The sequence below is a fragment of the Pseudorca crassidens genome, chromosome 5 (genome assembly GCF_039906515.1).
Source record: "Pseudorca crassidens isolate mPseCra1 chromosome 5, mPseCra1.hap1, whole genome shotgun sequence".
Taxonomy (NCBI): domain Eukaryota; kingdom Metazoa; phylum Chordata; class Mammalia; order Artiodactyla; family Delphinidae; genus Pseudorca; species Pseudorca crassidens.
This window is the reverse complement of record NC_090300.1, coordinates 99,894,781-99,918,916: the sequence shown is the minus strand read 5'-3', so window position 1 is coordinate 99,918,916 and position 24,136 is coordinate 99,894,781. Positions and strand designations below refer to the sequence as shown.

Below are 24,136 nucleotides of genomic sequence, written 5' to 3'. Positions count from 1 at the left end.
ACAAAGACACTGTTGCATCCAGTATTCTTAGCTGATGTAAAATATTCCTCAGTGTGTCTGCACACAGTGTCTCTATGTCATTGTCACACCATCTACATTGGCTCACATCTCAATCTCCCTGCCTCTGCCTGCTCCAGTTTCTTCACAGGTGAGCTTACTGATCTCGCCACTTACAGGACTTTGGCATTTCAGATTATTATTTACCCCATTTGCCTCAGATTGCTCAACCCCTAGATACCATGCCTACCTTCCCAGATAGGCCATATCCTGGTTCCTTGATAAAAACATGTAATTAGAAAAACATTTAAAGAGTTCCAATCTATCGATTTCAGTTTGGCTGGGTCTTTGCATTGAACCACCCTTTTTACTCAACTGAGGATATAGTCACTGAGACATTCTTGCTGCCAAATTCATCTGGAACATCTGTTCTTTCTCTGATTACTAGGGCTCTCTCATGGCTCTTACATCACAATTCCCTCTGCAGAGAATAAATAGGTTTGTTGCACTTGATTTCCTGAATCCAGGATCACTCTAGAGGCCTCAATTTACAGTTTTGGGCTTCTGTGTTGATCACCCTTTCACATTTTATACTAAAATCCTGCATCTTCCCCAAACACCTTTTAAAGCCTGGAAGCCTTGCTTCCTTCCTGGGTATGGAGGCCAGCTCCTAACATCCAGCAGCCCTCCCTGATGCCTACTGCCAGTCTGGGTTTTAGACTATCACTATCCCTGGATTCTCTTATTGCTGGTTTTTACCCACCTGTTGGCACATTTCATAATAATTGAGTACTTATTAATTACCCTGATTGTGCTTGAGATTGCATGATCCCTTGGCCACCAGGCCCTGCCTTCCCAGATCCTGCCATCCTCAAAGCTTTTGTCCATGCTTGCCCAGATCTGTGGATTTTGTGTCAGGGCACATCGCTTGTCTTACTGTGAGTGCAAAATTATTCCATGCCGATTAGACCCTAGATATGAGAACACATATCTTAGTTTATACGTGGAAACATTGATCACAGATCATGTTTCATAGCAGTTTAAATGTATTCCTGAGATAGAGACAAACTTTTTATGAAACTCTTCAAAGAATAGAATCATTGAGTGCCCACTTTTCTCTTCCCTGCCTCTTATCTCATCCTCTTCTTAATCCATGCAACTATGATTTCCCTGAGTCCCCCATCTCTGATAATGTCTAGTGTCTGAGTATCAGTGTCTGCTGTTCTTCACCAAAGTCAAAGATGTACACTTGCTAGGTGGGCAAGACCTTGTCCTCTTCCTGGAATGGAATTTGATTTAGAAGAATCTTTATCCTTCATTCAAACCGGGAGAACTATCCATCTTCCCGAGAATCATTTCAGTCTGTCTTGTTGCTAAGCTGTCATTCTTTAAATTCAAGTCTGTGGTCTTATATTTTTAGCTGCCTAAGTTGCTGTGTAAATTGGAGGAAAAATATCCCAATAAAAGAAACCTTTTCCAGAAGGATAAAGCAGTTTGTATCTTTCTGCTCAGGAAACCCTGAAAATATGATAGCAGAGGAAACTGAAACATCAACATACCGACTGCTTCATTTGTACAAGGATTATTATTTTTCATAATTTTGAAAAATACACTCATGAAAATTACCTAGGATGCATTTATTAGATTGACAAAGTCTTCAATATGTTCTGATTAGTCAGATTATCATAATTATATATATATTTATTTATAATATTATATAAAAATCTCAGTATTAGAGAAAGATTAAAAATAAGAAAACCTGTAAAACCTAATATCATTGAAATCTGGTACCTGAAAATATAAAAATATGTCTTAAGACAACACAGAAGCAAACTCATATTCTGGAATTAGAAGTTTTACCTCCTGTTTACAATTGCTGTATATGTATTGCCACCAAAATGGATTCTAAGTCATGGTTGGTTTTTATAAAACTGAGCATTTGTGGGATTCATGTGTTGATAACACCTAGATGTATCTCTGAGTTACTTTCTATTCGTAACTATTTCTATTCCCTGCTACATTATGCCTATTGCCAGCAATCTTCTTAAAGCCCATTTAAGAAAAAAGCAATTTGATTATTTTTTGTCTGAGTTAGGTGACTGTTGAGTAAGTATATAATGAATTCATATATAATTTATAATATAATGAATTAAAGTTATAGAGCTTACTAATTTATCAATATCTTAGTAAATTGTAAGATTAGTTGTATAAAATTTGTCAATTTATTGATATATCAGTAGTTGTGAAATTAAAAATATTTAACGGTGGCTTCCATTTGTTAAGTGTTTATTATGTGTTAGGTGTTTTAACTGTGTGAACTTGATTCATCCACACAACCACACTATGAGGCAGATAATTAATTATTTTACAGATGAGGAAACTGAGATTTAGAGAGATTAAAAATCTTGACCAGATCACTCAGATAATAAGGAGGGGAACTGGGACTTTGCATGATTCTCATGGGTTTTGTTTTTGTTTTAAACATCATTTACATCATTACCTCAAACGCTGCAAACACAGAGCCAAGGAATAAGGCTTGGTGATAACTTACTAAGTTACTGAGGACATCTACATATTACCATTTTACGTTAGAAATATGTAACAAGGTCCAATCTGGAAGTGATTATGATTCAGTACCAATATCAAGTAGGTAAAATGACAGTGTATAAAGCTACATAAAGATATGAGACAGAATAGCCAACAACATTCTACTTTAGATCTCGTAAGTTTCACTCCAGATCAATATGTCAGCTGACAAACAGCACAGTTCACATGGGACTGCTCTATTAAAAGCAGTAGGGGAGGGGGAAGGGTAAGCTGTGACAAAGCGAGAGAGAGGCATGGACGTATATACACTACCAAACGTAAGGTAGATAGCTAGTGGGAACCAGCCACATAGCACAGGGAGATCAGCTCGGTGCTTTGTGACCTCCTGGAGGGGTGGGATAGGGAGGGTGGGAGGGAGACGCAAGAGGGAAGAGATATGCGAACATATGTATGTGTATAACTGATTCACTTTGTTATAAAGCAGAAACTAACACACCATTGTAAAGCAATTATACTCCAATAAAGATGTAAAAAAAAAAAGCAGTAGGGACTACACCCCTACCAGCCATTGGGAGGGAAAGAGTGGGGAGCACAGGAATGGGTCTGTTTGTCAGATCACTGCCCCCGCCCCCATCTCAGGGACATCTAAGATAAATAAAGCCCACTTAATGGAGAAAACACAAAACGTCTTAAGTCTTCACCATCATCAAGGCCATTAAAGAGATGTAAAAAGCACAGCAGCTAACCGTATTCATAAATAGCAAACTAGAATTTGAGAAGGTAGTAAGAACTCAGTCTCATAAATAACTAGATGTATGTTAATTTAATTCTTTTGGAAGGGGAAGTAGGAGAATATAAAACATTAATCACCATCTCAGGAATGATTTATTTTGCATACATGCCTGCAGAGAGAAGGAAAGCTGTTTGCTTTTGGTAGTCTTCCAGCTCCTGCTTTCTTCTTGATCATCAGGGGGCTGCATTCACATACATCTTCTATATGTCAATAGTAGATTGCCCATCCTCTGCTTTCATGTGTGCAGCCAGAATCCGCTGACTTTCATGGGCAAACGGTGGTGAGTTTGCTGTTTGTAATAAAGCTATTATGCATCAGACCTCTGGGTCAGACAGTCTGATCCAAAGACTGTGGCAGAAGCCCAAGTTATTATTTCTCCCTTATTATAGATGAATGAGCCCCTTTCTTTTTATCTTCAGCTTTATTGAGATATAATTGACATATAACATTGTGTAAGTTTAAGGTGTACAACATGATGATTTGATATACATGCATTTTGCGATCTGTTTACCACAATAAGGTTAGTTAACACATCCATCGCCTCACATAGTTACTTTTTTTGTGTGATGAGAACTTTTAAGATCTAATCTCTTAGCAACTTTCAGATATGCAATACGTATTGTTAACTATAGTCACCAAGCTTTAAATTATATCATCAGAACTTATTCATCTTATAACTGGAAATTTGTACACTTTGAACACCTTCATCCATTTCCCCCATTCTCTTGACCCTGGCAACCACCAATCTACTCTGTCTCTGTGAGTTTGCTTTTTTTTATATTCCGCATGTGAGATCATATAGTATTTATCTTTCTTTGTCTGACATTTTACTTAGCATAATGCCCTATAAGCTCATCGATGCTGTTGCAAATGATAGGATTTCCTTCTTTTTAAAAATGGCTGAATAATATTCCAGTGTGTGTGTGTGTGTGTGTGTGTGTGTGTGTGTGTGCGCGTGCGTGTGTGTGTGACATGTCTGTATATCATAATTTCTTTTCTTTATCCATTCATCCACTGGTGGACATTTAGGTTATTTCCATGCCTTGGCTATCATAAATAATGCTGCAATGAACATTGGGGTACAGATGTCTTTTCAAATTACTGCTTTTGTTTTCTTTGGGTAAATACTCAGAAATGAAATTGCTGGATCATATGGTAGTTCTATTTTTTATTTTTTGAGGAACCTCCATACTGTTTTCTCTAGTGGCTGCACCAATTTACACTCCCACAAATAGTGCATAAATGTTCCCTTTTCTCCATATCCTTGCTAGTACTTGTCATCTCTTGTTCTTTTCTTTTTTTTTTTTAATGGTCATCCTAACAGGTGTGAACTGATAGCTCATTGTGGTTTTGATTTGCATTTCCCTGATGATTAGTGATGTTGAACATCTTTTCATGGCTTTTCAAAGCCATCCGTATGTCTTTTTTGGAAAAACATCTATTCATGTTCTTTGTGAATGGGCCCCTCTCTAAGAAAACATGCCTTTTATCAGAAATATGGTTTTCTGAATTTCCTTACTGACACAGGTTGGTACATACATTGTTGAGGGAATCACTTTCCCATTAAGAGTGAAAAGTTCATCTAATACACTGATAAAATATAACTTCCGTAGTCAGTTTGATTTTTAGCCTACTTGGGTCTATCTGTATCAGGACTTTTAGAAGTAAAACAAAACATTTAAACTTAAAAGCTAACTCAAGCTACCTAGGAAATAACAATTCTCTCTATACAGTTGTCTCTTGGTAACCACAGAGGACTGGTTCCAGAGGCTCCCTCCATTACCAAATTCTGCAGATGCTCAAGTTCCTTATATCGAATGGTGCTGTATTTGCATATAATTTAGGTACACCCTCCGTATACTTTAAATCATCTCTAGATTACTTACAATACCTAATACAATGTAAATGCTGTGTAAATAGTTGCTGGTGTGCAGCAAATTCAAGTTTTGCTTTTTTGAACTTTCTGAATTTTTTTCAAACATTTTAGTCAAGGTTAGTTGAATCCACAGATGCAGAATCCATGGATATAAAGGGCCGTCTGTACACAGATCACCAGGCATAGACAACCCAGTAACAAGATCCAATATACTAAACCTGAAGTCAAGGAGGGCTGTGGACAGGAGGGTAGAGCTAGTGGTATGTCACTGGTTTGACTTTTTCTTTGTACCAGAAAACACCCAACTGCAAAAGTTAATCACAGAAAAAGATTTTACAAAGGGCTTGTATAAAGTAGTTGCCAACTTTTAAAATTGTTTGGCCACAGTTTTCAAAATGACCAACTCCAAAATACAAATTTTTGTTTTGGCCTTGCCAAGACCCATGTTTTTTATGGAAATTTGTAAATTACATGTATCCTGTAATGCACATTTTTAAGCTTGTACAAATGAGAATATTGCTTCTTAAAATTTATCAGGAGATTACAAACATTTATAACTATTTCATTATTACTCAGCACATTGCTGCAAATCTCATTAGTTATGTCTTTCAGGGAATTTTCTCCTGAAAAACTTTAGTGAAGGTTATTCTTACTTAGGTGGGTTCCATGCTTCTGAAGAGGTCAGAAGGGATTTGAACTAAATCTGATAGTTAAACTGAAGATCAGGATGGACCATATAATTTATATTGATGAGTCTGGTGCTTTTATAGTTTGTAAACTAGCACTAAAAATTACCAAAATGGATTCTAATAAAGGTTTGAGTAACAACGTTTATTGGAATAAGTGGTTAGTTCTCAAATATATGAACTTTTTTAAGGAGAGCACTCACTTGGAACCATGTTTTAACGTGTTTGTTAAAAACACTTACTTAAAAATCACTCAGTTTAGCAGTAGACCAAAAGCTAGGCACTGAGCTGAGTGTGTCTAATTTTAACTTTCAAATTTCCCCCAGTCTAGAAGTAGCCATCTCTTGCTCAAGGATGGAGTCTATCTCCTGGATTAATTTATTTTACCCTGGAGACAAATATTAGAAAGCAACATCTTTTGTGCTTATAGTTAGTAAACCACAACCCAAGTTAAAAGTATTATCAATGTACCAAAAATGATGCAGAGTGGGGAATTGCTTCATGACAGTAAAGCTTATTTTCTGTAAAAAACGACACAAAGGATTTTTTTACTTCCCAGGAAAGGAAGTAAGGTTTATTTTCTACTGAAAATAAATGAGAAAAATATTCCTGCTTCCAAACTCTAAGTAGGAATCAAAACACTTGAATAATACATATTTAAATGTTTACCTATTTAAAAAATTCTAAAGTGCTTTTTAAAGAACAGAATTAGAATATCCTAAACCACACAAATTGAGGGTAACAATAGCATCAAAGTAACAGATACAAATTGGCATTTCTGTGGATAAACTGTGCCTATTTTGCAGAAAGTCTAGACCCAAATGCATTGGGCTTCCCAAAGAGGATGTTTCATATGACCTCTGGGAACCAATTGCTCTTGGTCACCCTGGGGGTACTTGCTGTGGGTGCTCTCCTCAGCATTGTTTTGCTGTGGAGGAGCTCCTGTGGGCTCTAGAATCAAAAGCAGCATTTGGACCAGTCAAGTCTGCAAAGGGCCCCTCTACTGTCCATAGTGCCCATCTTAGAGGAATCTGCTGACACTGATATTGCTGACACCTTGAACTTTCTCATGGAGATCCAGCTGGGGGGAAGAGAGTTTATGTTTTACTCCCTCTGTTAGTGTATCTCATTGTAAGACTGGAGCAAGAGTCCAGGGACTGGACTGACGAGCAGTTTGAGTGAGATATTTGCAGTGCTCACCATCACCTCACCATCTTTATTCTGGCCCAGTAGCTTTGCACCAAATTTGTGGGTGCAGCATTCTCATTTCTAATGATGAGTTACTTTTTTCCCCTGCAAGTGCTTCTCAGCCTCCTATGCAAATAACCCTTGGCTGTTTTGTGCCACCAGTTAACCAGAACAGATTTTCCCAGTTCTGTGGTGGGTAAAACTTATCTTATCCTGCACATGTGAAAACCCCTGATGTGGGGTTTCTGTAAATGAGCTAGCTCTTTATTTACCAGGGCTTTGTAACATGGAGGTAGTTACTATCTCTTGTGACTTTTGCCTTGACCACTTCAGGATATGTCAGATAAATTTTTTTAAAAAACCATAATAAATATAATAGCAAGTTGCTGACATTTATTAAGTCCTCCTATATGCCACACATTGTTCTATATTGTGTTTTATATTGACTAACTCATTTACTCTTCAGAATAACCTTTTAAGGTAGGTGCAGTTATTTCTTCCATTTTATTGTAAGGACACGGGCACATAGAAGTTAAATAACTGACAGAGGTTACTCCCACTGGATTCAGATGACTAGCAAGAAAGGGGAAGAAAGAGGAGTGAAATTTTGCCTTCATTATATTTTCTTCTGTATTCCTAATTTCAAAAGCAATTAAGTGGAATTAAAGAATATTTCTCTGGCATAAATGGTAAGCCCCACCAAAGCAGGGACCATGCCTTTTTTCTCTCTCCATAGTATCTCTGGTGCCTAGTACAAAAGAGACACTCAATAGATATTCATGTTACAAATGAATGGATAATCTAAAAAACTTTCAGTTGCTTTTTTTTTTAATGTGTCTTTCATTCTTTTTCTTGTCTTTCCAATTTCTGTTGTCTTAATCTGCACTAAAGAATTACTAAACACTGTCTGGATTGGTGGGTTGACGACACTCCTTGTCAATAACTTATATAGTTTTCTGTTGGCTCTAATTTCTAACAGAAGAATTGGGGCTGGTTTGAGAGATGAATCAATTAAGAGGCTGTTTTCCTTACAGATCTCATCAACAAGACTTCTCTGAGATGTGTACTGAGAAGCATACTGAAATGCAGAGTTCATATCTAGATGGGTGAGCACAGCTTTCATTGCTTTTCTAAGATCCTTTATTGTATACTGTTTTATTAATTATTTCTGGTAATAAGAATAATTTCAAAAAATAATCTCTGGTTATATGTGTAAGTTGACAACATTGACAGAGCTATTTAAGTTATAGGTAATGTATTCTGTAAATTGACTTACAAAGCTATTAACTGAGTATAATACATATAGAGGCCGTGCGAGTACACGGCTTACGAACCAGGCCATGGCCCTGAGGAGGGAACTGTATATTAGTTCTGGTCTTTGTAGTTGCTAAAAGTTTATTTGATTATTAATCCTATAATTCCTCATATTTTCATACCTCTGGCTATCTTCAGCTTCTTGGTTCTGAGGCATCATGCTAAACATCTTTATTAGAGGAATAATGAAAGAGCTTCATTTCACACAATGCTTTCTTTTAAACTCTTTGATAGCATCCTGGAATTTAAAAGCCTCCATTCATAAATTATTTTTATGATTGGACCTTGATCAATTTACTTGAACTTAGTGTGCCCTCTTCTCCATTTGCAGCTGAAAGGGTAGTCTTGACCTACCTTTTAGAAGAGCCCCTAAAAATGATTAATTGAGCCTTCCTTATAGAGTACTTTAAAAATATATAATTGCTCTGCATATAGGGAAAAAACCTATCAGAATTTTTAAAAAATGTTTAAAAATAGGTGAAAATTTCAAGATGGAAACAGGGACTTGCTAATGCTGAATAAGGCAGAAGAGCATATTTTTGTCCGTCAGTTTTACTAGTTTAAGTAAAGCCTATTTAACTATAAAAATCTATTTAATCAGTGATAGAGTCATTTCATTTTAGTGAGTGCCTAATTGTAGGGAAGCTCTGCAGTGCAATCATGACCTCCTTCTGTTGTGCTCAGCTCAAGACTACCTTTAATGAAATGTGATGATGGAGCGGTTCCCTTGATTAAAGCACTTTAATAAATAAGTAGCTAGACAAATTTACCAGCTAGGAGAGAAGAGGAACAAATGGAGCTGTAAGTCCTATAAGAGTAGTTTTATCATTTAAAAAAAATTTATGGATTATTTAAGTTGTGCTTCTCTAATTATAATCATTTATAATGTTTCATTGTGTTTAATAGCATTTGCTTTGATTGAATCATTATCATAGTTAGCAAGTTGCTCTAATAGCTACCTTACAGTATCTTTTCAATTATGTGAAAGATAATTGAAGCTATGTGAATGTGGTTTCCTTTTCTGTCCCTAGAAAGAGACCATAATAGAGAAGTTTCATTTGTAGAAAATTTATATTTTATAGTTCCTTATCCGCTTACTGTAACATTTCAGATTTATTTATTTACAGTTTAATTTTGTACACTCACCCATTCTGATTGCCCTCTCACAGATTTTAATATTCCCATTCAGTTTTGGCAGTGTAGCAGTAGAGAGAGAAATTTTCCTGTTTTTGTTCTTTTTGGATAGATCCACAACATTATAGAGAAAATTTTAAAAGATTTCAGTCTTCTCATATGCCAGAATTTTGGGGAAACCTTTGATTAATTGATCTTATACCGCTCTCTACCTCTTCAGCTCTGATTTCAGAGGGTATAGATGGGGAGGACCCTCACTTTCTCTCTGCTTTGCATGGTACCCTAGACCTTCTGCAGCTTTCCTAGGTTGATGTAAGAGTGAACGAAAATGTCATTGTTGCAAAAGTCAAGCAGGGGCTCACCACCAATTGTGTGAATGTTTTGCTTTTCCTGTACCTTGTCTTTGCTCATGCATCTCTTAGAGTCTAGGCATGTGTTTGTTTGTGTGTGTGTGTGTGTGTGTGTGTGTGTGTTTGAGTGAGAGAAATAGCAGTCTACTCTAATAATACCGTAATCACAACCAGGAAAGACATGCTTCATCAATTCTCTGGCAGTAACTGAACTGCAGTTCCTGTGGAAAGAAAAAGTGTTGTGGTCACAAAGCACTGAGCTGATCTCCCTGTGCTACGTGGCTGCTTCCCACTAGCTATCTATTTTACATTTGGTAGTGTATATATGTCCATGCCACTCTCTCACTTCGTCCCAGCTTACCCTTCTCCCTCACTGTGTCCTCAAGTCCATTCTCTACATCTGCATCTTTATTCCTGTCCTGCCCCTAGGTTCTTCAGAACCATTTTTTTCTTTTAGATTCCATATATATGTATAGCTGATTCACTTTGTTATAAAGCAAAAACTAACACACCATTGTAAAGCAATTATACTCCAATAAAGATGTTAAAAAATAAATAAATAAAAAGTCAAAAAAAAAAAAGAAAAAGTGCTGTGGTACAGTAGAAAAAATATAGGCTTTGTAGTAAGAAACATCCAAGTTTAAATTCCAGCTCTGGATTCACAGATAATTAGCTCTAATTTGCTTTGCAAATTCATTAAACCCATCTGAATCTGTTTTCTTATCTGTAAAATGGGAATAATAATACAAACCTCATAGGGTTATTATTAGTATTTACTAAGTAAAGTATGAAAATTGTATGGAACCTTATATGTTTTCAGTAAATGTGTTCTCTTCTATTCCTTAGTACTCCAGTGAGTTGGCTTACCACAAAACACAGAAATATAATAAAATTTAAATCAGAACTATCAAATTACAAGTAATAAAAAAGAGGGTAAAACAATTAGGCTAAAGAAATGCCTAATGTTATTTACTGTGATTAATTGTAGTACTTAGTTCTCAGATTCTTGAAGGATGAGGTAGCAAGATAAACACAGTAGGTTATATTATAGTCAATATTTGAGAAAAGAAAATAGAACTCACCAAGTTTTTCTGTACTAGTGTTTTTAATATTAAGTATCTTTACTCATTCTATATCTCAGATTTCATTAAAATTTTAATTAAAATTTAATTGCAAATTCAATAGAGAAGAGGGAGCCTCGTCAAAGAATGGATGGACATTTCTCTGCTATAGGTATCGTCATCTCTTTGTTAACAAATAAAGGTAATCTTGCTAGAACACTCTTGTAAGATTTGAACTGAAGATTATTCTATTGTATAAATAGTGGAAAAAGAAAATCTGACTAAATGGAGGACTAGTGCGATAATGGCTGCTACATGTTTTCTTTCAGTTCTATGAATTCCGGGGGATGGATTGGTGTTTTCTTGCCTCAATTTCTTCTTTAGTCACTGAATACATGTAGACCTTTTCCAGAAGTCCCTGAAATTGTCCAGTTGTTTCCTCATTGATCCAATGCCAATGTTCTATCAATACTTCTTCTCCCCCACCATCTCACACATATCTCTCTCCCCAAAGTCCATTGTTCTCATTGGTTAAGAAGTCTTCCTCATTTGAAAAAAGTGTGAAGACTTTTGATTTTTTAAAGCACTCATCACTTTATACTATTATTATTAAATTTTTATACTTTTAATATAAAGGAGAGGTGTAATGTTTCCAAATTCCTGGCAGATATTACTCTGGGATTTGCCAATGAGAAATTGGAATTCTTTGGAATTACACAAATCATAAATGATTCTTAAAATATTTCCAGCATTCTTCATGGTATTTATGGGTATGTAAGTAAATTATTACAAATATAAATAAAATAATAAATTTAGTAGCATTTTCAAAAAACTGTAGCCATAGTGCATATTCAAACACTCATAAACACCAGTGAAGAAAACTAGGTTATCTTGAAATAGCTTAATGCTCTTAATCCTAGTAAAGTTAATGTCACTCACTGTACAGGATCATGTGCCAAAGTAGCTAATGTAAGGACTTATTTTATTTCCTAAACTTGTTATTTCTTAGGACATTATTCATAGGATTTGTTTAAATTTGTTTAAATTATACTATGCATGTAAATTGATTATTTTATTTGCAAGCATGATTTACTGTTAGTAGAAACAAGGATATGAACACACACTTAGAACTTGGTCATAGGCACAAACAATATTGCCTATCAGATCAGGAAATTTCTCTCCTGCTCCTCTTCAGTTCCCAGAAATGTTGACCTCAACTTCTGAATCTCCTGTCATTGTTTCCTGCTACCACTCTCTCAATTAGATTTCTTTGAACCAAGTTGTCTCTTGGTTGATTGTTGTGTTTTAATTCTTACAAGAGAATTATTATACCTTTTCCCATTTTCTCCATTTCTCAACTGAGTTTTCTCCTGATCCCAGAGAAACATATAAATTACTCTAGAAATGCTGGGAGGGGATTCCTTATGGAAACACTACAAAATAAACCCTCTTTTTAGGGTAGTGATTTTCAACCTTGGTGGCACTTTAAATTCACTTGGATGCTATTTTAGAAATACACGTGCCTGGGTGGTGGATCCCAGGAAGTTGATTTAATAAGGAATATTTTAAAAAATCCTGTTGATTTTGTTGTGTAGCCTAATTTTAGAACTCTCCTCAAGGAACTACCCAATGAGTTACTCCTCATTCTGTAATTTAAGGATACACTTATAAGTATTTTTCATTCTTTCATTGTAGGTAAATTCATTTTTATAATCTCTGAAATAGTTTGTAAAATTCTTGAAGAAAAATATACTTACTGTTGGAAACTTATTTTTGATCAGCAATTTCAGAACCTTGAAGGTTTATTATTACATTTTGGAAGTTGTAAGTATTTAATTGATCTTATTTTTTAGTTATTAAAGAAATACATAGGTTTATTTAAAAATAAAGTTATGCAGAATTACTTGTAATGGAAACAAGACTTACTTATTCCATCTCCCTCTCCAAAAGCATCCATTTTTAATTTTTCAGCTGTTTGTCCCAGTTGTCATCTTAGCATTTCTAAATAATATGATTATGCTGATATTTCTTAATAAATTATTTTTTTTGACATCTTCTATTTATTTTCTGCCATGATAGCAAAAATTTAATCATTTATTCTCCCCCAGTATTTCCTCCATCCTTCTGTTAAATTACATTATTATTTTTCAATCTTATGCTGGCTACTTTTCTAATTTTAATTTATGTATTTCTGTCATGTTTTCTTCCACATTACCTATGAGCTGTATCTCTTGACTCATCACTATAAGATGAGGATATTAGCACCCATGCCCTTCTCTTCAGCTCTCCCACATCTCCCAACTTGTCATTTTTACTTTTGCATCATCAAAGTTGATGAAAACATATTTCATTTTATAACATATATTTTCTGTTTGCCTACAGATTAGTTTTAAAATTTGATAGCTAATATACATTTTCATGTTATTCTGACTATATAAGAATAGTAAGTGGAAGCGCCAATCAGTATTTTGTACATCAAAATGCTCTGCTCCCATTTCTTCGTTGTTTTCTTTTGTATTTTGTCATCATAAAAAAAAAAAAATTAAGACCCCAAATCTTACCCTTGTCTTAGGGTTTGGCAGTCCCATTTGGAAAATGTTTATATTTGATATCCTTTCTCAGACACCACTACCCTCAATCACTAGCTGCTCTAAAAATCTTGATTAAATCTTGACTCAAAACTGTAATCTTGGAACTTCCATCTAGGTTAAGAATTATTTTCTCTCATATTTTGAAGGCATTAGTATATCACTTTCTAGCATGTAGTATTGATGATAAGTCTTCTGCTGGTAATTGTCTTTTATTTGTAGGTAAATTTTAATCCCCGCTGAAGCATTTTGAATTTTCTCTTTTTCCAAAGAGAACTCCAAAATTTCACAGCAAAGTGTCTAGATGTGTCTATTTTTTGATTTAGTATGTTGAGCACTTACTCTGCTCTTTCAATCCTGAGATCATGTCCCTTAGTTCTGAGAAATTCTCACCCATTTTTCCTTTGATGTTTTTCTTGTCTCTGTCCTCTCTGGTCTGAGCATCTGAATTCTAGTTGATTAGATGTTGGACTTCTTGGATGATGCATTGATATACTCTTGATATCTTTTATATTTTCTCATTTTTCTCTCTTGATATCTTTTATATTTTCTCATTTTTCTGTCTTCTTTTACTAGTTTTTTGGTAATATTTAATTTTTTAAATCTTTCAATTATTTCTATTAAGTTTTAAAGCTATTATTATTTTTAATTTCAAGAGATATTTTTGGATTACCCCCTCAACAGTAATCTATCTGTCTGTCTACCTACCTACCTATTATCTTTATTTCTATATGTATTGATTTATTTTTGAGGATTTTATTTCCACTTTTTTAATATTCTTTTCTACTCCCTGAATTATGTCCATTTCCTCTAGAATAACATTTTTCTGTTTAACATGAGTTTCTCTATTTCATGTTGCAGGTTTGTCTCAAAGATCTCATTATGCTTTGCTGCCTAATCATATTAAAAATAAAACCATAAAACCACATCATAATTCAGTGCACAGTTGGGGCCTTTGATAGGTTTATTTTAGAGCAGTTGGGCAGATATGTGACTGTTACAGCTGTTTGAAAATGTCAGAAATTAAGAGACATTTTTTCTGGGGCTCAGGAAATCCTTTAGAGAAGAGACTTGATATTTTTGTCCAAGCAGTAGATATCTGGGTGCCAGATGTAAATAAAGAGAGGTGGGAAAGGGCGTGAACTAAGATGGTGGAGTAGAAGGACGTGCTCTCACTCCCTCTTGTGAGCACACCAGAATAGCAACTAGCTGTTGGACAATCTTCGAAAGGAAGACACTGGAACTCACCAAAAAAGATACCCCACAATCCAAAGACAAAGGAGAAGCCACAATGAGATTGTAGGAGGGACACAATCACAATAAAATCAAATCCCATAACTGCTGGGTGGGTGACTCACAGACTGGAGAATGCTTATACCACAGAAGTCCACCCAATGGAGTGAAGGTTGTGAGCCCCACATCAGGCTTCCCAACATGGGGGTCCGGCAACAGGAGGAGGAATTCCTAGAGAATCAGACTTTGAAGGCTAGTGGGATTTGATTGCAGGACCTTGACAGGACTGGGGGAAACAGAGACTCCACTCTTGGAGGGCACACACAAAGTACTGTGCGCATCGGGACCCAGGGGAAGGAGCAGTGACCCCAGTGGAGACTGAACCAGACCTACCTGCTAGTGTTGGAGGGTCTCCTGCAGAGGCGGGGGGTGGCTCTCTTTCACCGTGGGGACAAGGACACTGGCAGCAGAAGTTCTGGGAAGTACTCCTTGGCATGAACCCACCCAGAGTCAGCCATTAGCCCCACCAAAGAGCCCAGGTAGGCTCCAGTGTTGGGTTGCCTCAGGCCAAACAACCAACATGAAGGGAACCCAGCCCCACCCATCAACAGTCAAGTGGATTAAAGTTCTACTGAACTCTGCTACCAGAGCAACAGTCAGCTCTACCCACCACCAGTCCCTCCCATCAAGCCTCTTAGATAGCCTCATCCACCAGAGGGCAGACAGCAGAAGCAAGAAGAACTACAATCCTGCAGCCTGTGAAACAAAAACCATATTCACAGAAAGATAGAGAAGATGAAAAGGCAGAGGGCTATGTACCAGATGAAGGAACAAGATAAAACCCCAGAAAAACAACTAAATGAAGTGGAGATAGGCAACCTTCCAGAAAAAGAATTCAGAATAATGATAGTGAAAATGATCCAGGACCTCGGAAAAAGAATGGAAGCAAAGATCGAGAAGATGCAAGAAATGTTTAACAAAGACCTAGAAGAATTAAAGAACAAACAAACAGAGATGAACAATACAATAACTGAAATGAAAACTACACTGGAAGGATCAATAGCAGAATAACGGATTCCGAGGCAAAAGAACGGATAAGTGACCTGGAAGACACAATGGTGGAATTCACTGCCGCGGAACAAAATAAAGAAAAAAGAATGAAAATAAATGAAGACAGCCTAAGAGACCTCTGGGACAACATTAAACGCAACAACATTCACATTATAGGGGTCCCAGAAGGAGACGAGAGAGAGAAAGGACCAGAGAAGATATTTTTTTTTCTTTTTTTTTTTTGGCAGTACGCGGGCCTCTCACTGCTGTGGCACCTCCCGCCATGGAGCACAGGCTCCTGATGCTCAGGCCCAGCGGCAATGACTCACGGGCCCAGCCACTCCGCTGGCATGTGGGATCCTCCTGGACCAGGGCATGAACCCACATCCCCTGCATCAGCAGGTGGACTCCCAACCACTGCGCCACCAGGGAAGCCCCAGAGAAAATATTTGAAGAGATTATAGTCAAAAACTTCCCTAACATGGGGAAGCAAATAGCCACCCAAGTCCAGGAAGCACAGCTAGTCCCATACAGGGTAAAGAGAAGGAGAAACACGCCGATTACTATTTGCCAATAGTAATCAAATTGGCAAAAATTAAAGACAAAGAAAAATTATTGAAAGCAGTAAGGGAAAAATGAAAAATAATATACAAGGGAACTCCCATAAGGTTAACAGCTGATTTCTCAGCAGAAACTCTACAAGCCAGAAGGGAGTGGCATGATACACATAAAGTGATGAAAGGGAAGAAACTACAACCAAGATTACTCTACCTGGCAAGGATCTCATTCAGATTAGATGGAGAAATCAAAAGCTTTCCAGACAAGCAAAAGCTAAGAGAATTCAGAACCACCAAACCAGCTCTACAACAAATGCTAAAGGAACTTCTCTAAGTGGGAAACACAAGAGAAGAAAAGGACCTACAAAAACAAACCCAAAACAATTAATAAAATGGTCATAGGAACATACATATCAATAATTACCTTAAACGTGAATGGATTAAATGCTCCAACCAAAAGACACAGGATTGCTGAATGGGTACAAAAACAAGACCCATATATATGCTGTCTACAAGAGACCCACTTCAGACTGAGGGACACATACAGACGGAAAGTGAGGGGATGGAAAAAGATATTCCATGCAAATGGAAATCAGAAGAAAGCTGGAGTAGCTATACTCATATCAGATACAATAGACTTTAAAATAAAGAATGTTACAAGAGACATGGAAGGACACTACATAATGATCAAGGGATCAATCCAAGAAGAAGATATAACAATTATAAATATGTATGCACCCAACATAGGAGCACCTCAATACCTAAGGCAACTGCTAACAGCTGTAAAAGAGGAAAACGACAGTAACACAATAATAGGTGGGGACTTTAACACCTCACTTACACCAATGGACAGATCATCCAGAATGAAAATAAATAAGGAAACAGAAGCTTTAAATGACACAATAGACTAGATAGAATTAATTGATATTTATAGGACATTCCATCCAAAAACAGCAGATTACACTTTCTTCTCAAGTGCACACAGAACATTCTCCAGGATAGATCACATCTTGGGTCACAAATGAAGCCTCAGTAAATTTAAGAAAATTGAAATCATATGAAGCATCTTTTCGGACCACAATGCTCTGAGATTAGAAATGAATTACAGGGAAAAAAATGTAAAAAACACAAACACTTGGAGGATAAACAATACGTTACTAAATAACCAAGAGATCACTAAAGAAATCAAAGAGGAAATCAAAAAATACCTAGACACAAATGACAATGAAAACACGACGATCCAAAACCTATGAGATGCAGCAAAAGCAGTTCTAAGAGGGAAGTTTATAGCTATACAAGCCTACCTCAAGAAACAAGAAAAATCTCAAACAATCTAAACTTACACCTAAAGGAACTGGGGAAAGAAGAACAAACAAAACCCAAAGTTAGCAAAAGGAAAGAAATCATAAAGATCAGAGCAGAAATAAATAGAAACAAAGAAAACAATAGCAAAGATCAATAAAACTAAATGCTATTTCTTTGAGAAGATAAACAAAATAGATAAACCATTAGCCACTCATCAAGAAAAAGAGGGAGAGGACTCAAATCAGTAGAATTAGAAATGAAAAAGGAGAAGTTACAGCAGACACTGCAGAAATACAAAGCATCCTAAGAGACTACTACAAGCAACTCTATGCCAATAAAATGGACAACCTGGAAGAAATGGACAAATTCTTAGAAAGGTATAACCTTCCAAGACTGAACCAGGAAGAAATAGAAAATATGAAAAGACCAATCACAAGGAATGAAATTGGAACTGTGATTAAAAATCTTCCAACAGGGCTTCCCTGGTGGGGCAGTGGTTGAGAGTCTGCCTGCTGATGCAGGGGACACGGGTTCATACCCTGGTCTGGGAAGATCTCACGTGTCACGGAGCGGCTGGGCCTGTGAGCCATGGCCGATGAGCCTGCGTGTCCGGAGCCTGTGCTCCACAACGGAGAGGCCACAACAGTGACAGGCCCGCGTACTGCCAAAAAAAAAAAAAAAAGAAAACAACAACAAAAAAATACAAATAAAAATCTTCCAAAAAACAAAAACCCTGGACCAGATGGCTTCACAGGTGAATTCTATCAAACATTTAGAGAAGAGCTAACACTCATCCTTCTCAAACTCTTCCAAAAAACTGCAGAGGAAGGAACACTCTAAAATTCATTCTTTGAGGTCACCATCACCCTGATAACAAAACCAGACAAAGATAGTACAAAAAAAGAAAATTACAGACTAATATCACTGATGAATATAGATGCAAAAATCCTCAACAAAATACTAGCAAACAGAATCCAACAATACATTAAAAGGATCAAACACCATGATCAAGTGGGATTTATCCCAGGAATGCAAGGATTCTTCAATATATGCAAATCAATCAATGTGATACACCATATTAACAAATTGAAGAATAAAAACCATATGATCATCTCAATAGATGCAGAAAAAGCTTTTGACAAAATTCAACAACATTTTATGATAAAACTCTCCAGAAAGTGGGCATAGAGGGAACCTACCTCAACATAATAAAGGCCATGTATGAAAAACCCACAGCAAATATCATCCTCAATGGTAAAAAACTAAAGCATTTCCTCTAAGATCAGGAATGAGACAAGGATGTCCATGCTCACCACTATTATTCAACATTGTTTTGGAAGTCCTAGCTTTGGCAATCAGAGAAGTAAAAGAAATAAAAGGAATACAAATTGGAAAAGAAGAACTAAAACTGTCAGTATTTGCAGATGACACGATACTATACATAGAGAATCCTAAGAATGCCACCAGAAAACTACTGGAGCTAATCAATGAATTTGGTAAAGTTGCAGGATACAAAATTAATGCACAGAAGTGTCCTGTATTTCTATACACTAATGATGAAAAATCTGAAAGAGAAATTATGGAAACACTCCCATTTACCATTGCAACAAAAAGAATTAAAATACCTGAGAATAAACCTACCTAGGGAAACAAAAGACCTGTATGCAGAAAACTCTAAGACACTGATGAAAGAAATTAAAGATGATACCAACAGATGGAGAGATATAACATGTTTTTGGATTGGAAGAATCAACATTGTGAAAATGACTCTACTACCTAAAGCATTCTACAGATTCATGCAATCCCTATCAAATTACCAATGGCATTTTTTATAGAACTAGAACATATCATCTTAAAATTGTATGGAGACACAAAAGACCCCGAATAGCCAAAGCAGTCTTGAGGGAAAAAAACGGAGCTGGAGGAATCAGACTCCCTGACTTCAGACAATACTATAAAGCTACAGTAATCAAGACAATATGGTACTGGCACAAAAACAGAAACATAGATCAATGAAACAAGATAGAAAGCCCAGAGATAAACCCATGCACCTATGGTCAACTAATCTATGACAAAGGAGGCAATGATATACAATGGAGAAAAGACAGCCTCTTCAATAAGTGGTGCTGGGAAAACGGGACAGCTACATGTAAAATAATGAAATTAGAACACTCCCTAACACCATACACAAAAATAAACTCAAAATGGATTAGAGACCTAAATGTAAGACCGTACACTGTAAAACTCTTAGGGAAAACATAGGAGGAACACTCTTTGACATAAATCACAGCAAGATCTTTTTTGATCCACCTCCGAGAGTAATGGAAACAAAAATAAACAAATGGGACCTAATGAAACTTAAAAGCTTTTGCACATCAAAGGAAACCATAAACAAGACAAAAAGACAACCCTCAGAATGGAAGAAATATTTGCCAGTGAATCAGCGGACAAAGGATTAATGTCCAAAATATATAAACAGCTCATGCAGCTTAATATTAAAGAAACAAACAACCCAATCCAAAAATGGGCAGAAGACCTAAATAGACATTTCTCCAAAGAAGACATACAGATGTCCAAGAAGCACATGAAAAGCTGCTCAACGTCACTAATTATTAGAGAAATGCAAATCAAAACTATAATGAGGTATCACCTCACACCAGTTAGAATGGGCATCATCAGAAAATCTACAAACAACAAATGCTGGAGACGGTGTGTAGAAAAGGGAACCTTCTTGCACTGTTGGTGGGATTGAAAATTGATACAGCCACTATGGAGAACAGTATGGAGGTTCCTTAAATAACTAAAAATAGAATTACCATATGATCCAGCAATCCCACTACTGGGCATATACCCAGAGAAAACCATAATTCAAAAAGAGACATGTACCACAATGTCCATTGCAGCTCTATTTACAATAGACAGGACATGGAAGCAACCTAAGTGTCCATTGACAGATGAATGGATAAAGAATATGTGGCACATATATACAATGGAATATTACTCAGCCATAAAAAGGAACGAAATTGGTTCATTTGTTGAGACGTGGATGGATCTAGAGACTGTCATCCAGGGTGAAGTAAGTCAGAAAGAGAAAAACAAATATTGTATAATAACACATGTATATGGAACCTAGAAAAATGGTATAGATGAACTGGTTTGCAGGGCAGAAGTTGAGACACAGATGTAGAGAACAAACGTATGGACACCAAGCAGGGAAAGCGGTGGGGCGGTGGGGGTTGTGGTGTGATCAGTTGAGCAATTGGGATTGACATGTATACACTGATGCATATAAAACTGATGACTTATAAGAACCTGCTGTATAAAAAATAAATAAAATAGAATTCAAAAAAAACAAAAACAAAAAGCCACCCTGTCAGAGACAACAAAATGTCCCGTGATACAGATAGTTCAGTAAATTATGTATTTGCATTACAAATGATGTTCTAGAACAGTATACAATTTCTTAAGAGATTATAGGATAGGAAAGATATTCAGGAGAAATAGTGAAGTAAAAAATTCATATTACTGGGGCTTCCTTGGTGGTGCAGTGGTTAAGAATCCGCCTGCCAATGCAGGGGACACAGTTCGAGCCCTGGTCCGGGAAGATCCCACATGCCGCAGTGCAACTAAGCCTGTGAGCCACAACTACTGAGCCCATGCGCCACAACTACTCAAGCCCACGTGCCTAGAGCCCGTGCTCCGCAACGAGAAGCCACCACAATGAGAAGCCCGCGCAGTGCAACGAAGAGTAGCCCCCGCTCGTCGCAACTAGCGAAAGCCCATGCACAGCAACGAAGACCCGATGCAGCCAAAAGTAAAGAAATAAATTTATTTTAAAAATTCATATTATTAAATAATATATATGATCCTATATTTGTGAAAAAGTATATACATACACATGTATGCATACAGAAAAGGACTCAACCCTGATGTTCACAGTGCCTATCTTTGCATGGCAGGGAGGAGACTATAAATATCCCTTTTAAGGAAATAAACAATATTTTGCTTATCTATGTTCTTTAATTTTGTTTTGAATTGCAATTTTAAAACTATAATAAACTTTTTAAAGGAAAAAGAGAGAGAGGTGGGAGCTTGACTTTTAATTAATGTTACTATTTTAAACCCCAAGATTTACCCTTGTCGTGGGGTTTGAAAATTCTAATGTCTACCCTCTGTTGTCTCTCTTTTCAAGCCTACTTCCCTAGGCAGTGACTTCTTTTTCCTACGTCATCATTTTTGTTTCACTTCCTTCCCTTTGTAATTCTCTCCTTGCGGACACAGGCTGCCCACCCAAATGCCTGTATGGATCAGGCAGGTAATTAAATAAATGAAGAAGACTGGTCCTTGAAAATGGACTTGATGTGCCCTGGAATGGAGATATTGCCACTATTCAGTTTCAGTAATTATGCTTTATTTCTTTACAATTAATTTAGTGAATTTTTCAGAGGCAAAAATGATATACACATATGGTTGGCCTGTCATCTTGACTCAGGGGTCCTCTTAGGTACTAAAATAGAAAAGAAATGTATTATTTCTTGTTAGGGGGGCTTTAGGTCCTATTACTTTCCATCAGAGTCCTCTAAACTACCTTAAATAAATATAGATTCTAGGTTAAACCATGTCCTTGCCATGTACAACCAACCTCAAGCCACATCAAAACTCAAACATTGTATTTCCTATTAAAAAAATTTCAATGTAGGAGGCTCTGAATAATCTAAAAGACAGTAATTTTATTTTGATTTTATAGTACCATGGCAGCATGCTTCATGTTTCTTTCTCATTTGGACCCTAGGTATAAATTTAGGGTTGAATATTGAGACATAACTCAGGGAGAGTGATTCTGCTTGGGTCTAGGTTAACGTGGTTCATTTATATAGCTTTCTGGTTCCATAACTTGATCCAAAGATAAGACTGAGTTTAATATGTAACCTGAGAATCAGATAGATGGCATATTCTTTGGTGGTGGTCATTTTTGATATCATTTCTCTTGCCAGGCCTTTAGATAATGCAACTGAAAGTTAATGATTGTATTCTCAGATGAGATCTTGAATGTCATGGTTTTCTGATGTTGATTGAAGAAAGAATTATTGAGAATTATTTGTATTATGTGATGATGGTAGGGTTAATAGCATATTGGACATTGAAAAATGTAAATGTAATTTGGACTTGAGGAAGGCCTCTGTAGGAATGCTTATAAACCAGGCCCAAAGTGATATATAATTTGTCACACCCTCCTTGTTATATTGGCAAGTTTATCAGTTCTCAGAGTTAATGCTGAAAGGTGGCAGGATATGCCAACCCAAAATATGACTGTAGGAGTTCAAGACATGCCACCCCCATGCTTTCCCTGAATTCCCCTTATTTGCTTAAAGACAAATGCTCTGAAAGGAACTCAATTGTCATCAATCCCATCCTGAGGTGGGGGTGAATTTCATCATTCAAGGAGGATTGACTCATCACAGAAGAGGAGACTAGAGGTTGACACCACACCCAAACTTTGTCACAAACCATTGTACCTCTAATCTGTTTTTCTAAGGGCCCATTCATCTTTCCTAAAAATCAATGACCCTTCAGAGGCTTACATCTCTCCTCCCCTCCCCATATTAAGATGGGTATTTAAGCCTAAATTCATAGCCACCTCTAGAAGTTATTTATTTTTACCCCCAAGTGTTCTCCTATGTATTCATGAGCTACACATGTTAATAAACTTGTTTTTCTCTTGTTAGAGGGGCCCCAGTGAGAACTTAGAAGGGTAGTAGAAAAATTATTTTTCTTCCCCTGAAATGCCGAGGCATGACTTGATGGAGGTGGTGAATTAGGTCCCAAAAGTCTCCATGAGACTTTCCCAAGCTACCCCAAATAAATATACAATCTATTTTAAAACCCTGTGTTTTCCCACAAAGATAATTTTAAGCTCTAGCAATAAACATACAATATAAGAACAGTGTGCTTTCTGTTCTAAGTAGCTTCAAAGTAGGTTCCCAGCTTCTACCCCCCCCAAACCTGATTTCTGCCTTAAGTCCCTCCTATTTAGGAAATTTGTTAGCACTAACATATTATCAATGGAAAAATTATAATAGCGTACAACCACAATTTATATGCATATGTGTACTCACAATCTGCTGAGAATAGGGCATATGTGTTTTAAAATCCATAAAAACATGTCTTGAGAGTTTCAATTGAGTTAAGTCTGGCTTGTTCAGATATTTAGAGCAAACAACAGGTTTTTAAGGTGTTTGGATTCCCCTGACAATTCACCATGATGTAGATGTCTCCATTAAGCCTGTCAGCTCCCCCTTGAGCAAGAGAAAATCAAGTCAAAGCTCAACAGACATGAAGAGCATGGTTTGCTGCTATGGGTCTTCACGATGGATATAGATTTCTAAACAGTCAATGAAGTCGTGGTGTTGTAAATTGATTGCTGAGATGGGCAGTGGTGTACCCCAGAGCTGTTGTT

At 36.6% G+C, this 24,136-nt stretch overlaps 1 long non-coding RNA gene across 1 annotated transcript in view; it reads left to right on the top strand.

Annotated features, from left to right (window-relative positions):
* Nucleotides 1–24,136, top strand: part of LOC137225252 (uncharacterized) — a 243,647-nt gene that overhangs the window by 190,245 nt on the left and 29,266 nt on the right. The window contains exon 4 of the long non-coding RNA XR_010943755.1: nucleotides 8,122–8,193. This is a non-coding gene — a long non-coding RNA (uncharacterized lncRNA). The remainder of the gene's footprint in view (nucleotides 1–8,121; nucleotides 8,194–24,136) is intronic.